Consider the following 12,353-nt stretch of genomic DNA (forward strand, 5'->3'; position numbering starts at 1 on the left):
CAGGTTCTGTGGCAGTCCTGAATTACAGAACCGCGTTCAGCATGTGGCAGCCGGAGGAACCCTGCACAGATAAAAGAACAGGACAAGTGGCACCCTGGCAAACACATTCATTAGTAATAAGAGGGTGAAATAGTCCAACCTCAGAATGTCAGGAGCATGCTGCAGAGGCGACACCCTGCTCTGTAGTGGCAGTGGTGCATGGGCTGCTGCAGCTGTGCAGCCTTGTGCCATGTTCCCCATCTGGTATTGCGAGCTGAGCAGGTTACTCTAGCTTGGTGACTGGTTGAGAAACCACTCAGGGCTCCTGAGAGGTGAAGTTGGAGGTTCAGTAATTACTGCTCGGGGTGCTGAGCTTCTGGCTGCTTCTTGTCATTAAAGTTCTCCCAGAATTTTCCCCACCCTTAGCAGTATGAGCCCCACGTTTCTCGTCAAAATCCCAGCTGAGCTAGTGCATTCCCTTGCAGGAATCCTTGACACTTGGGGGATGGTTTTCTCAGGTGCAAATGGGAGGTAAGAGGCCCAACTCCTCTTGACTCAGTGTCTTGAAAAACTTCCCCCTTTTTGCACTAACCTGGTGGCAATGTTACTGCCCGGCTCTTAGACAACTACTTTATCCCATAGGAGGCTGCATCTCCATGGCAATTCCTGGAGAGCCCTTAGGCATGACTCATGCTAGGTAAGTGTAGCATATTATCATGACAAAGGCTTACTTCAATTAAATGCCAAGTGGTTTATCAACTGTGGTTTAGCACAATCAAGCAGGATGAAAATAACATTGCTAAATAACTTTAATTAAAAAAGAAAAGAACCATTAAATGCATAAAAAGATAATGCTAGGAGGGCAGGAACGGACTCAGGAAATCACAGCCAGTGAGCGAGTACAACATTTTATCAGCTGGAATTACAGTTCCGCACAGGTGAAATTCAGCCCAGAGCAAGGACCCTCTTTTCAGGACTTTAACGGGATGCTTTAGGCTGGCTCTTTGCACAGGGGTGAATTTCATTCAGAGTTCTAGTAGCAGGAGATGTAAGAATTAAGGAGAGGACAGAAGCATTCATGGGAAAGTCATTTGACTGACCTGTAGGTGTCAGTGGTGATGACAAGGTAATTATGAGGTTCAGTGTCATGTGTTTGCTTACAATATCTTTATTTGATGTTGCCTTAGGGAAGCCTTCTACTCCCATAGTTTGCAATATTTTGAGATATGCAGAGAAATAAAAATATCTGGAGCGTTCTCTTCCCTGTGGGTTGTTTTTCAAAATTGAAAATCTATCAACATTTGATTAAATAAATCTTACATGTGGCAGAATTTTAATAAAAGTTACTTAGATCTGGATAGTGCAAAACAAGTTCCTTCATGGTAAACAGGCTTGCAGGGAAGGGAAGGTGTTAATATTATTCAGAAGATCTTCATGAAGCAGTGGTGGAGAGTGGGTTAAGATGTTTGGGTGCCTGAGGGATCTCAGTGGAGAAGGAAAAGATATTCCTTTCATAGATATGAAAGTAGAAACTTGCAGTCTAGAGTAATGGGTCCAGTTCTGACCTTTCCATGAGCCAATCTTCCCTGTGAGAGGAGACTTGCATGAAAGAGTAAAATAACGTTTGTGATGCAAGAACTTTATCATTATTATTCTCCAGTAACAGCAAGAATCCACAAGCAGATCGGGGCTCTGTTGTGCTGTGCACTGCAGAGACAGATAATAAAAGAAAGTCACTGCCTCATAAAATGTATAGTTGTAGATTTAAGACAAGATGGTGGATGAAATCAATGTTTATCGACATTTACCAATAAAAATCTAATCCTTCCAAACCTAGTTAAACTGCATTAAAATCTGTGTGTAATCACTCTTATTCTGAATTAAGTGGCCTTAATTTGGTTTAGTTTAAATTTTAAATTCACACCTTTAGTTATTTGGATTAACTTTCCTGAGTGTTCCCATATAGATAAGTTCTTATTCTACATTGGTAACGTTGCCTAGCACAATGGGGCCCTGTTCTTGGCTGACCTTCGGTTTTACCGTAATAAACACAATACGTTAGAAATTAAAACAAAAAACATTTTTGGTGAAAAAAATGTAGGTTAGAGTAGTTTGACCAGCTCTATATTGATGTAAGAAAGCCAGTTTCTATTTTCAAAATGTGATGAGTAGGATCACTGGAACTGCCAGACTGGATCAGACCGAGGGCCCATCTAGCCTATTTTCCTGTCTGTAATGCCGACCAGCACCAACTGCATCAGAAGAATGTGCCTGAAAGCTGAAAAGGTCATCTATGGGCTGATCTGTCCATGATGGAAGTTTTATCCCAACCCTTGTCAGTTAAAGGTTGGTTTGAACTAAGACACAGGAAGGCCCCATCCCATGGGTTTGTCTGTTCAGGAAAGATGAATTGAGACTGGAACCGGTGCAGAGAAGGGCTGGTAGGATGACCAGGGGCATGAAGAGGCTATTTTATGAGGGGAGACTCAAAAATCTTGTCTTGGTTAGCCTAGCGAAGTGAAGGGTGAGAGAGGGTCTGATCACGCTCTATAAATAGGGGTATGCCCAGAGAGGGAGGAGAGCTAGGGTAGCTACAGCACAATGCTAGCACAAGTACAAATGGGGATCAACTGGCCAGGAACAAATTTAGTTTAGAAATTAGAAGGTTTCTGACCAACAGAGGAGCAATGTTCTGGATCAGCCTTGCAGTAGGAGTAGCAGGGTCAAAGAACCTACCTCATTTTAAGAAGAAGCTCGATAAATTTATGAACAGATTTATACAATATGGTGGCCTGCGAGACCGGAGTCTTGATGACCCAGGCTGTCCTTTCCAATCCTTTGTTCCTGACTCTAGCTACTGTAATTCTGGATATTCTTATTGCCCAAATGAACGGCCAGTTGTTGTTTTTGAATACTGTGAAACACTTGGCATCAAAATCTTGTGGCAGTGGGATCCACAGGCTAATTGGGCATTGCCTTATAGGAGAAGTTTCTCCCTTACCTGCTCTGTTAGTGACTGGTTTATGTCATGAAACAGGAAGATTTATAGACCTTCCAAACTTCTGACATTCTTTGTTTGCCTGGGGACATTTTAATCATAACTGGTGTAAATCAGAGTTTGCAGATTTGCCAGCAGAGATCTCAAAACCCTAATCTGATAAAGCTCCATTGCTGGAGCAGGACAAACACACCTCTCTTTAAGTGTAAACTGGTCATGAATCAGCCCACAGTCTTTGCTTGTTCAGTCAACTAACAAAGGGAAATGCATCGGGTAAGGGTAACTGATGATCTTTGGCAGAGGCACCGTATATCACGTCTCCCTGTTTCACATATCTGTGCTGCTTAACTTATGGCCTGCCAAAATCGAGACATATATTTCCTCTTTTGCGCTGTGTGATGGGGAAGGTGATTAATGATGCCCTGTCTCCTTCCACTGAACAAAGCAGTTCACAAGCTACAAGGCAGCGCTGCCAGCAGCAGCAGTGCGGTGGAGCCAGTTTGCTTGCAGTGACCTTGGAGTTTTGGGGAACGTCTATACTTCGAGTGGCCATGAGTCTTGGAGTCTGGGGCAGCAGACTCGGGCTTATGCTACCCCATTGAAAAATAGCCATGGAGATGTCGTGGCTGTGGCAGAGCTCAAGCTATGAAGCCTGAAGGGGGTGGGGCGGAGGTTTTGTAACCCATGCTGCAACGTCAACACAGCTGGTTTTTGTGCGGTAGCACGAACCCGCGTCAGCTCGGAGACTTGCTGCCGCCGGTTGTGTAGACGTGCTCTTGAAGGCTTGGGGCAGAGGGAGCTCTGGCTTTACTTACAAGTCTTCCCTTAAAAAGAAAAGGAGTACTTGTGGCACCTTAGAAACTAACAAATTTATTTGAGCATAAGCTTTTGTGAGCTACAGCTCACTTCATCAGATGCATTCAGTCTTTCCTTGTGTTTGGAACAGAGGAAGTGGTTAATGCTTTGGACAGGGGACCTGGCACATTTCCTGGCACAGGTCCCTGCCTGACCCGTCACTGCCGCTCACTGGTCTCTGGCTCCCCAGGAAACAATGGGGCTCATAATCCTTCATTTAAATGGTTAGCACTTTAGGGGAGGGCTGTCCTATGACGTGGCCACACAACACCAAGCACAACTAGGCCCTGATCTCAGCTGAGGCCTCCAGGTGCTACTATAAAGCAAATTAACAACAGTGCAATGATGACTTGAGTTTTGGAGGTAAACTACCAGAACATCATGGAGGCTTGTGGCTGTGCTGCTACCTATAGAGTGGAAGGCAAAATCCTGGCACCCGCTTTCAAAACATGCCCCCAAAGTCATCCAGGAGACATGCAAGAACCAACATCATCCCCTCGTTAATCTTGGCGGATAGTAAATTGCTGCCTCTATCCATTCCCATCACATTAGCATCCAGGCAGGAGGGGTGGCTGTCAAGAGGCAGGATTTAGAAAGACTATTGGAACTCAATCTTGTGCCTTTAATGGAAAAGCCTAGGAGATTTAATCAGCCACTCAGTATTTGCCTCATTGCTTTATCGAGAAGAAGTTTGACTCTGTCATGCAAACTGTTAGACACTGAGGCTGGATTTTAGTTTTCCTGGGTCATCTCCCATAAATTGGATGAATTTCAGAAGGCTTTAAAGTGCTAAATGGAGAGCAGCGTAAGTGCAGATGGAGCATACAATTTTCAGGGCATTGCTAATGGGCTCCTTGCTCTTACTGTACGCACTCACCGGCAAAGCTGATTGGGTGGTGAGGGTAATGGGGGGGGAGGGCAGGTGGTCTGTGCATTTGGACGATGTTCTTACTTGTGGCCTTTTTACTAAAAGCGCTGCCCAGACCCCAGCCAAGATCAGGACCCCATTGCCTGGTTTAGGATTCTATGGAGTTTCTGAGCTATCAGAGGAACATGGGACTCCACAGTAGGGCTAAAGACCCCCTCGTAAGGGACAGAGTGTGACACAGCCTCTCATATCTGTTCTGAAGATAAGGAGAAAGCTCCCAGTTCCAATCCCACGGCAGTGCTGCTCCTTTCTCTCTAGCACAGAGCATGCTTGCAGAGCCACATGAATTGGGGATTTGATAGCAGCTTCTCTCGCCTTTTATTTGGTGCCGACTCTTTTATTTTAAGTTAAAAGAGTAATGAGAGAAGCCATGTAGGGATAAGATGCGAGCATAATTTCCAGAACAGATGGTGCAGCACACAGGGGAAGGGACCAAAGTGGTGTGGTGACTTGAGTGTTACTGTAATAACAGCCCGGCTCTGCTCATCCCTACCAGCACTGTATAAAGACAGGAAGGACTTTTGCTTTGCTTGTTTTTTGTCGTGTTATTTATATCCTCTCCCAGCTCAATTTCCACCTCCCGATTGTCTTGTTTTATAATTTGTAGAAGGCAACTTCATCTTGTATACAATTGCACTATGAAATCTCCCTTTAGAAAAGATATCTGTACCAAATGTGATTAGTTAGCTGTTATATTTGTCCTTCGAGGTGAGATTCACTCCTGAACAAGGGCCCATACACCACATACGCCCCACAAAAATGTATCCACCAGTTAAGATCATAAAGATCATTAATCATCTAATCACCTGCATAAACACACACACACTCCTATTGCTGCAAACCTTGGATATTTTTATTCTTTGTTTTTGGTTATGCAAGCTCAGTAACGTTTCATCCCCTCCACTAGAGCCCAGAGACACTGAGGTTTGTTTCTGCAGATTTGCAAAGTTAATTTTGCATGTTGAAGAGATGAAAAATGTATGTCTGTTCTTGGCAGCTTTGAGCCCAGATGCAGAGATCTCTCTCTGGCTCACTCATTTTTTTCTATTGTGATTATTATGCCAGGCCACTGTCAGACTTTACAACACTGGAAGTGGGAGAATATAAACCAGAGAGTTTGCGTCCAAATGTGCAGGGTGCAGGTGAACTCCAAAACGAACCCACCTTGGGTTTTTGTCTGATTAAACTGACTAGGCTGTGTTTTCTCTTACATAATCTAACGGGGGGCCTAGAGGAGAGAGAGAGCGATATTTGACCAGGGCTGCAGCAGCTCGAAGTCACCCACTTGAATCTAATGAGTTAAATTTCCCACATGACCATCCCCTCGGACTGTGGGTGAACTCCATCCTCTGCACCAGATTGAATTTCACCCTGAGGGAGGAAACATTCCTTTACAATAAAGACAGCAGGAGCTATGAAAAAATTGACACATTTGAATTTTGTGTCCAATTAGCCAGAGTAATCCAGTTTTTAAAAATGGCTTGTATTGCAGTAGCAGAGAGATCAGTGCTGGGCACTGTGAATACAGAGTCAGAGTAGTCCCAGCCCGCAACAGCTTGCAGTGTAAATAGACAAGACAGGCACAAAGTTCATCGGGTGCACATAGCAGGACAGGATATAACCCAGGTCACTGCAATCCCAGGCCAATGCACTACCCACTAGCAAACTGTCAGCAGAGATGTGACCTCATGCAACAGAAGGCTGAGAAGAAGAGGACATAGCCCATCTTTTTGTTGTGTGTGTTTACAGTGCTTAGCACGATAGGGTCCTGGTCCAGGACCGATGCTCCGGTAACACAAAGAATAAATAACTTCTAGGCCAGGAGAGACACTTTATATACAACAAATAGTGCAGATAAATAATACCATCTCACACCACTGCAATGCTTTGCAGCCTCAAGACAATTTGCAACCACTAATTAAGTCTCACATCATTCCCCCCCCCCCACGTTACCCAGTCAGATATGCTTTTCTTCCCTGCCCCAATTTACAAATGAGGAAACTGAGGCACGGAAGGGCAGCATATTGCCTCACAGCCACAGATGGAGTCAATGTCAGGCATGGAATCAGAACGTCTGAATTCCAGTCCTTTCCCTCCCTTTGCCTTCTGGGAGCATCAGTCCTCTTGTTTATTTGCACGAGTAGCAACTAGGACAAGTATTGAACATGCTTAAAGAAATGGGATTTCCTGGCAACAGCAGTACATGTTAGGGAAGATGTTTGCACTGAGACCACTGGAGCAAATAAGTGAATGAACATGGCATGTTCCTCACGCTAGCCAGAGGGAACAGACACTAGTTACCTCCTAGGCCACTGGGATCCAGCTCTTAGTGGGGAGGAGATAATTTTGGCAATTAAGGAAAGTCCAGTAAATCTCTCCAGTCTCCCTGCAGCTCTCCCACCTCTGCTCCAAGGAAGAGCAAGGCAAACCCATCAGAGAACCTTCGGGGCTTGACAGTTTTGCAAGTGAAATTTCATTGAATTTCCAAGACCCTGCAGTCATCTTTGGTTTTTAGGCTGGGTCTCTTGGCTGAGTTAGCTGCACATGCAGGTACTTCTATGGCTGCAAATACAATATGCCAGGGGCCAGCGGCACAGATGTGATGACACCAGATGAGGATCTGGCCCTATGAGATCAATACAGGAGACACTCATCTAGTTTGCTTTGGGATGGATGACCAGCGTTAAATGGCACCTGATTATTATTTAATTCCAGTAGCACCTAGGGGCCCCAACAGAGATCACGGCCCCATTGTGCCGTACGAGCAGGGGAGAGTGAAAGACCATTGCTACACTCACAGTGCTTGCAATCTAATGCAGACAGTTCTTATGTCAGAAGAATATTTGCCCTCTGCTGTTAGAAAGAAGAAGGCCATGATTCCCCAGTTTTGCCTCACAAGCATGAAAGAGACTGCTCAGCACAGACCTAAATCAAAACAGCTATTGTCTGTCAATCCCATCACGCGTCATAGCAACAGACTAGAACTGAGAGAGCCGCAGCGGTCTCTTGGAGCCAGCAGCTGGAAGCATTTGGCAAGATTGGCACAAGCCTCTGCACCATTGAGCAGGTATTAGATGGCCTTCAGGAATTAGCCAGGAATAATCACGGTTTGTTGCACTAGCAACTAGAGGCCTCAAACTAGGTCCCACTGAGCTCAGACCAGCCTCCATAATGTACGGGACAGCCCCTGCCCAGCGAGCTAACAATCCAGCTACAAAAGAGGGGAAGGGACACAGAGAAGAGAAGCCATTGGCCCAAGATCACACAATAAGTCAACATTGCAATCTTGGGGGGTGACTCCCAACTCAAGGAAATCTTCTAGTGCTAGCTCTCCTCGAGCTAGTGTGCTAAAAACAAAGTAGTGGCAGGGCCTAGCCGCCCCAAGTACCTGCCCCTTCGATACACAAGGTTCATACACCGGCCAGCTGGCCACTCAGGTGGCTGTGACTCCATCCTCTTTTCAGTGCCCCAGCTCAATGTGAGGCAGCAGGAACGTGTGTCCTCGAGGGGGAAATCACACCTCTGGTTTGAAATGGAGACATACCCAACTATCTGTCTCTGCCAAAATTTTCATTCATGCCAGTGTGAGGTACCTTTGCATTGCCAGAGTGATTAAAGAGCCCTGACTCTATGAGAACCTGGCCAATTGGGGGGTAGCGGGTGGGCTGGGGTCTAGGTCTGACCCAAACCTCGTTAGGAGATGGGAGCTGAGGCAGGAACGAGAAGTAAGTGAACAGCAAAGTGTGAAGAATGTGCATTGTGACGCACTACTGAGGTGAAAAGAACAGGAGGACTTGTGGCACCTTAGAGACTAACAAATTTATTAGAGCATAAGCTTTCGTGAGCTACAGCTCACTTCATCAGATGCTGTAGCTCACGAAAGCTTATGCTCTAATAAATTTGTTAGTCTCTAAGGTGCCACAAGTACTCCTTTTCTTTTTGCGAATACAGACTAACACAGCTGCTATTCTGAAAACTACTGAGGTGAGTGAGTCTGTGCATCTCTAGAAACGCATTGCACACTCAAGAGTGCTCTTGCTTCAGCTTAATGCTCTGCGACTTACCCGACTGCAAAATTCCCTTGTCTTGTTTGTGAAATGTTATTATGTTGTGCTGGGGGGGGGGGGGGGAAGAGGAGGGAAGAAAATCACCAGAAAAATAATTTCTGCTATTAATGCCTTCTCCAAATATGTGAGCCTAGCAATGCTGCTACGTCCGGCGGACAATAGCTAAAAATGCAGCTGCCTGTCAAACACTCAGTTGCTACAGCCATGTCCCTTGGGGATCCCAGCACCCAGACCTGTTTTGATAAATTTAGCAAGATGAAGCTGTGCGGAGACGTATGGGATGCACGCAACAGCATTCGAAAGGGGGAAAGGAAAAGGCTTTGCTGTTGGCAAGGAGTGGTTTTTATTAGATAAACAGTTTGCAATGACACAAGCACAAATAGAAGCCCAGGGCGTAGCACTGACATGAAGGAGAAACAGCAGCAGCCGAATGCGTGTGCTTGGTATGGAGTTTGAAGGACTGATTCTCAGAAACAGAGACAGATGCAATGGGCAGGGCACAGGGGTGGGACATGAGAGACCTGGGCTTTGTTGCCTGCTCTACTCCTGAGCTGCTGTGTGACCTCCGTCAAGGTCACCTCCGTTCTCTGTGCTTACATTTCCACTGTGTCCATTTGGATTGTGAGCTGCCCAGTGCGGGGAATGCCTCTCGCCGTCTTTCAATGCCGTGGTCGAGGGTAAGGCCGCTGGGCATCGCTGCTATGGGAGTATTGCACAGCCTCTATCCTTCTGGCTCTGGGTTCACTCCTCAGTGCTCGCAGGTTCCTGCTGGCTGCGCTGCACGGCGGCCCGAGGAGCCCTTCATTACAACCCTTTGAGCAAAGGTCAGGGGGGTCCTCACACTGAGCAGATGGATTATAGGGAGGAAGGGAAACAAACAATACCAGCCAGCACATCCGCCAGCTGAATTGGCACTTTGGTGCCTCTCCATCACCTAACGAAAAACAGGTTTCAGAGTAGCAGCCGTGTTAGTCTGTATCCGCAAAAAGAAAAGGAGGACTTGTGGCACCTTGGAGACTAACAAATTTATTTGAGCATAAGCTTTCGTGAGCTACAGCTCACTTCATCGGATGCATGCAGTGGAAAATACAGTGGGGAGATTTATATACGCAGAGAACATGAAACAATGGGTGCTACCATACACGCTATAACAAGAGTGATCAGGTAAGGTGAGCTATTACCAGCTGGAGAGCGGGGACGGGGGCGGTAACACCTTTTCTAGTGATAATCAAGGTGGGCCATTTCCAGCAGTTGACAAGAACATGTGAGGAACAGTGGGTGGGGGGGAGAATAAACATGGGGAAATAGTTTTACTTTGTGTAATGACACATCCACTCCCAGTCTTTATTCAAGCCTAAGTTAATTGTATCCAGTTTGCAAATTAATTCCAATTCAGCAGTCTCTCATTGGAGTCTGTTTTTGAAATTTTTTTGTTGAAGAATTGCCACTTTTAGGTCTGTAAGCCCTTAAGGAATTCCATCATGATATCAACATTTCCATCCCACCATCAACCTCAGCCTGGACCAGTCCACACAAGAGATCCACTTCCTGGACACTACGGTGCTAATAAGTGATGGTCACATAAACACCACCCTATACTGGAAACCTACTGACCGCTATGCCTACCTACATGCCTCCAGCTTTCATCCAGACCACACCACACGATCCATTGTCTACAGCCAAGCTCTGTGATACAACCGCATTTGCTCCAACCCCTCAGACAGAGACAAACACCTACAAGATCTCTATCAAGTATTCTTGCAATTACAATACCCACCTGCTGAAGTGAAGAAACAGATTGAGAGAGCTAGAAGCGTACCCAGAAGTCACCTACTACAGGACAGGCCCAACAAAGAAAATAACAGAACGCCACTAGCCATCACCTTCAGCCCCCAACTAAAACCTCTCCAACGCATCATCAAGGATCTAAAACCTATCCTGAAGGACGACCCATCGCTCTCACAGATCTTGAGAGACAGACCAGTCCTTGCTTACAGACAGCCCCCCAACCTGAAGCAAATACTCACCAGCAACCTCACACTACACAACAAAAACACTAACCCAGGAACCTATCCTTGCAACAAAGTCTGTTGCCAACTGTGTCCACATATCTATTCAGGGGACACCATCATAGGGCCTAATCACATCAGCCACACTATCAAAGGCTCGTTCTCCTGCACATCTACTAGTGTGATATATGCCATCATGTGCCAGCAATGCCCCTCTGCCATGTACATTGGCCAAACTGGACAGTCTCTATATAAAAGAATAAATGGACACAAATCAGACATCAGGAATTATAATATTCAAAAACCAGTCAGAGAACACTTCAATCTCTCTGGTCACTCGATTACAGACCTAAAAGTGGCAATTCTTCAACAACAAAAAATTAAAAAACAGACTCCAAAGAGAAACTGCTGAATTGTAATTAATTTGCAAACTGGATACAATTAACTTAGGCTTGAATAAAGACTGGGAGTGGATGGGTCATTACACAAAGAAAACTTTTCCCCCATGTTTATTCCCCCCTACACACTGTTCCTCACACGTTCTTCTGAACTGCTGGAAATGGCCCACCTTGATTATCACTACAAAAGGTGTTCCCTCCCACCCCCCAGCTCTCCTGCTGGTAATAGCTCACCTTACCTGATCACTCTTTTTATAGCGTGTATGGTAGCACCCATTGTTTCATGTTCTCTGTGTATATAAATCTCCCCACTGTATTTTCCACTGCATGCATCCGATGAAGTGAGCTGTAGCTCACGAAAGCTTATGCTCAAATAAATTTGTTAGTCTCCAAGGTGCCACAAGTACTCCTTTTCTTTTTAAAGAAATACAGAGCAGGCAGAAAATTAGTGTCCATAGCCTGACTTCAAGCAAACTTGCTTCAGAGGATGCCAGATGAGGAATATGCTTGGTAATGTCTCCAGCAGAGAAAAGCTCCATAACAAAAGAAGGAGTAGCAGATGGAAAGCTGTCCATTGCCTACAAAGAGCTGGTGCAGGTTGCATTTTCTTCTCGGGGGCAGGCGAAGATGACAGATTAGAAAGGTGGCTGAATCTCATTTACATTCATTGACTCAAACCAAGAGTGGATTCCTAGGCTGTAGAGACACTCAGGGAAAGAAAACCCCTGCTCTAAGGAGTTTGCAACTTAAACAGACAAGACAGAGATGGTGAGAGCAGAAGAGAAGCACAGAAAGGGGAAGGGCTTGCCCAGCATCACAGCTGGATTAGCACTCAGGTGAAATCCTAGCCCCACTGAAGTCAATAGGAGCTTTACACACCATAAAAGCTGGTCCGTTCCCCACCCATTGAAGCACAGAGCCTTTCTGTATGTTTGTCGGCTGCTGCCTGCTCCCATGAGAGCACGGTCTGGATTCCCCAGTGGTCTGTACCTCATGCAGCCTCTTGCACCAGTGCAATGCCCTGCCATTCTGCAGAGCTTTGTATTTGCATTCCCTTTTGCCCTGTTGTGACTGCATAGCATACAAGGCAGTGGGGAACTCGGGTTCCCTCTCCCCCAC

The 12,353-nt window shown here is 45.8% G+C and overlaps 1 long non-coding RNA gene across 1 annotated transcript in view; it reads left to right on the forward strand.

Moving 5' to 3' along the window:
• Window positions 1-680, forward strand: part of LOC119847308 — a 147,365-nt gene extending 146,685 nt beyond the window's left edge. Inside the window, exon 3 of the long non-coding RNA XR_006276769.1 lies at window positions 622-680. This is a non-coding gene — a long non-coding RNA (uncharacterized LOC119847308). The remainder of the gene's footprint in view (window positions 1-621) is intronic.
• Window positions 681-12,353: the final 11,673 nt, after the last annotated feature.

The sequence above is a fragment of the Dermochelys coriacea genome, chromosome 23 (assembly GCF_009764565.3).
Source record: "Dermochelys coriacea isolate rDerCor1 chromosome 23, rDerCor1.pri.v4, whole genome shotgun sequence".
In the NCBI taxonomy this organism is placed as follows: Eukaryota; Metazoa; Chordata; order Testudines; family Dermochelyidae; genus Dermochelys; species Dermochelys coriacea.